The sequence below is a fragment of the Apodemus sylvaticus genome, chromosome 6 (genome assembly GCF_947179515.1).
Source record: "Apodemus sylvaticus chromosome 6, mApoSyl1.1, whole genome shotgun sequence".
In the NCBI taxonomy this organism is placed as follows: domain Eukaryota; kingdom Metazoa; phylum Chordata; class Mammalia; order Rodentia; family Muridae; genus Apodemus; species Apodemus sylvaticus.
This window is the reverse complement of record NC_067477.1, coordinates 57,898,484-57,902,574: the sequence shown is the minus strand read 5'-3', so window position 1 is coordinate 57,902,574 and position 4,091 is coordinate 57,898,484. Positions and strand designations below refer to the sequence as shown.

Here is a 4,091-nt window from a genome sequence, read left to right as displayed (position 1 = left end):
ATGAAGTTGGAAACATAGTCTGGCATAATTATTTCACTCTGTGCTAAAGTAGAAAGACTGCTTGGCATTATTTCTTTGTGTATAGGGTTTTGCCCAAGCAAAAGCAGCACTGACTGAACACATTGCCTAAGGAAGTGCAGTTCAAATGCTCCTCATTCCCTGGTTTCTTGGCTAGTCTCCCTCCTTACCCACATGCACTTTACCAAGCCCATCTGGTCTAGGCTTGCTCTCTCTTTCACTCTCCAACCGGCTCTTGCATCTTTCCATCTGAGGGCCTCATCTTTTCCTGGCTCACCTCATCTGTGAGATTAAAAATCCCTGTCAGATTTGGCTGACATGGCTCAGATTTTGTAGCCATTAGAATGGCTTGCTTAAATCACCTTCCAACAGTCTCTAATACGTCATTAGATGAAGCACACTTTCTTCTCCCTTCTAGCTTCAGGATACTTGAACCTTTCCTTGGGTCTCCTTACCACCTTTAAAACCACAGCTACAATTAAAAACCAGCAAGCATTCATGGCATTTTCCCGTGGGCCATTTCAAGTTTTCTAACAGACACCGTTGCAGCTAACTATTGAAACAATAGTATCCTAACTCTAGGTTAGGAAGGTGAGAGGTTAAAGCAGTTAAACCACCTGCCACCCTGCAGAGCTGAAAAGCGGAAAAGTCAGGGCTCTCCAGCTTCCAAATCAGTGTGCAGTCCGTAAAATCAGCAAGGCTCTTCTATCTGTCCCCTCTTAGTGCGCCCAGGTCGGTGCAGTGAAAAGTGACCCCTGTCCGAGCTGGAGGAAACCACCCTCCGGAGTACCATTTCCATTTTCACATCTTCTGAAAAGCAGGTTCTTTGGACCTTTAACAGCCCTATTTCTCCAAACTGCCTTCCTCTCTCAGAGCTTTCTCTTCCTTTTGCAGCCTACCTACTGCTCAACACCATGACACCAGTGTCCCATGCATCTGGCATATGTCCATTTATCAGAGTGTATTCTTGCCCAGCCTGAATATTATCATATCTAAAAATCACATCTATACCTCCGAGGACTCGTTCTTCTGGCTAAAGAGCTATAATATCCAAACATACAGGAGAGGTAGAAGTGTCAGAGTATCATTAGACTTCCAGCCTGAGCATTTAAATGCACAGTTTGTTCCTAGGTAAAACCTTCTCAACAGTCTAAGTTCATTTGCTTATACTGGCTGTTCCTTTAAATTAAAAAGTTAGGGATAATTACATTTTGATAATCCCTGAGCCACTTCTGACAGACTAAGCCTTGTGCACATCTGAAAATGACACTTGTATAATAACCGCTTGTAAAAACAAAACTGGGGATTAAAGCTACAAGCTTGCATTTTAATGTTCAAATACATAAAAGGTGCCCAAATAATAATGCAGATACCCTCTCACTCAAAAACTCCTCGTGTAGAAGTTTGGAGATTACAGAATGAAAAACTCGTGGAAAAGCCTTGCAACTCATGGTGGGAAATGAGAATAAAAGATTGAGTTGCATTATGCTCTGTTTTGATCATCGACCTATTTATTTGTAAAAGGCACAACCACGGTTTGCTTGCCTTTTAAAAATAGTCGATTACAGTTCTGGGACTAGGACCGGCCAACAGCACAGCTATGCACTCCGGTTCCTACCTGGTTGTTTTTTGGCCCGGAGTCCTCAGCACAGCTGCTAAGGCCTTCTAGGGTTGAAGGCCGGGAAGCTGCCACACCCTCATTTTGTTGACAGTCCCTTCCGGCTGTGCTCTTCTCTTTCCTCGGTTACTACAGCAGGCATGTTCGCTAAGGTCTTTCGGGTCAAGTCCAACACAGTCATCAAGGAATCGGACAGGAAGAAAACTCCAGGCTAATGTGACAGCTGCTTTTGCCACCCTTGGAACAGATCAGGTTTCTGAATTGATACCTGGAAAGGAAGAGCTAGACGTTGTGAAGTTGTATGCTCACAAAGGGGATGCAGAGACTGTGAATATGTGTGGTGGTAACCCCATTCTATATGAACTGGGGGAAAAAATGTATGCAACAGTGTCTTCTTATTCTGATCTTCTACCAGTCTTTATAACATGGCCTCTGGCACTCAAAAAAAAACAAAAAACAAAAACCACAAAAAACAAAAACAAAACAAACAAACAAAAACCTCTAGTGCTCAAACTAGTCTGCATTGGAGTGCTGAAGAGCAGATTTGGTGCTTTAGGGGGTAGTTGCGCCCCCTACAGGTCTGCATCAGGTACTATTGAGAACAGAGAGCTCTAGCTATCTGAGTGGCGGCCATGTCCACAATTCAGATGCCGGCTTCAAGCCTGAAAGGAAAGGCTTTTCTGTGCTCCGTACTTATCGGGACCACTTAAGGAAATCTGGAGACAAGTCCTCTCCACCTGCCGTTGCCCCACTGGTAGTGGATCCCACAGATAGAAACGAAGAGAAAGTAGACCTTGGGCTGCGTGGAAACCCGAGGAGCCTGGCCCTGTTGGGAGAGGAGAGTGGAAAGGTTCCTCCCCCATAAGCCTCTAAAGACACCAGCTCCAGGACCCTGGCGCAGGATTCCTTGGATGCAAGGCAAGCCCCTTCAAGAGCAAATAGATGAACTGTCACAGCAGTGCTTCCTGCATGCTTTGAAGAACTGAGTCCAAAATGCTGACATCTCTTTGTTCACCAGCACACTCTTGGCAGTCACACATTTTCTTGTTGCCCTGAAGGACAGCAACTAGATATAAAGAAATCAAGCCATAAAAAGTTCTCTAAATTCCTGCACCACATGCAGCAGGAGTTGATTGTCTAGAGACAAGGAGCTGAGAAAGGAGTCGAGATCATTGCGGCTGTGGACTGGAGACACCAGACTGTCCAGGAAGGCAGCAGAGAACAGCCCAATCTCCCTACAGATATAAAATCCCTCTACTGTGTCCCTGCCAGCATGACCCAGCTCTTCCTGGACTCTGGGCACAAGAAGGGGTGCACCCCTGAGGATAGTGAGATTCAAAGGATCATCACTGACTATGCCAATAGAAACAGTCCGGTGGATGCAGACAACTGAAATCTGGTGACGTTGGATCCTATCTTATGTGACTGCATCTTAGAGAAAAATGAACGGTACTTGGTCATGAAGCATCTGTGGGACTGTCCCCTGACCAAGTGTTTGAAAAATCTGCAGCCTTTCTACCAAGTGACATTTCCTGGCCAGGAACCCATTCTAAAGAAAGGGAAACTGTCCAACTGATATCATCCTTACACAGAATAAAACTGTAACAGAAAGGTGACTGTGGTCTGGAACTTGGAGACCTATGGTCTAGATCCACGCTCAGGGTCTGCCACTCCCCCACAGCAAAGTCAGGCCAGCACCAGAATCTCTTCTGCCCCTAGGGCCAAAGACTGTGCAGGTCCAGGGAAGCTAGATCCACCATGTTGGCCAGCTATTGCTTGAAGAGGAAAACAAATCCAAGGTTTAGAAAAGACCCCCAAACCTGGCAAAAATGACAAGACTCATTTTATGCAGTGGATCCCATGGGAAACCAGGTTCTGAGATGATAACTGATATGAGCAGTTTCAGCTTTGCAAATAAAAGCTGTAATTCTTTACTGAAAGCTTTTATTCAAATAAATAAATAAATAAATAAATAAATAAATAAAGTCAATTAGAAAATAACCCTTAGGGATAGGAATATCAGTACACGTCACTGACAATGCTGTCCATGAAGCACTGGCTTCAGCCAAACTTGCCCTCACCACGCCTCTTCTTTTTATTTTGTCACAATGTCACAATGTCTCTGAAGAACATTGAGATACCAAGAGATCAGAGGCTGTAAGGAGAGAAGTCTGCAGCTATGACAGAAGGCACTCTGGGACAAATCTGACCTGAGTGAATAATGGTATGGGCTTTGGCTCACTCTGTCTATGAACAACTTGCCTGCTGAGCCATGCTAAAGACAGTACAGGAGTTCTTTATAGTCACCTAGTTTTATTCTGTTACTATATGTCACTAGAACTTGATCAAAGAGCACAGGATGTCTTTTGGAATCTTCCTGTTTTGCTTTTGTTGCACATAAAATCCAAACCACCTTAATCCAGTTATCCCTTTCTACAGCTTTAACTGGTCCTTC

General features: G+C 44.5%; 1 pseudogene; it reads left to right on the top strand.

Annotated features, from left to right (window-relative positions):
- Window positions 1-1,776: 1,776 nt before the first annotated feature.
- Window positions 1,777-3,515, top strand: LOC127687918 (eukaryotic translation initiation factor 2D-like; annotated as a pseudogene).
- The last annotated feature ends 576 nt before the right edge of the window (window positions 3,516-4,091 follow it).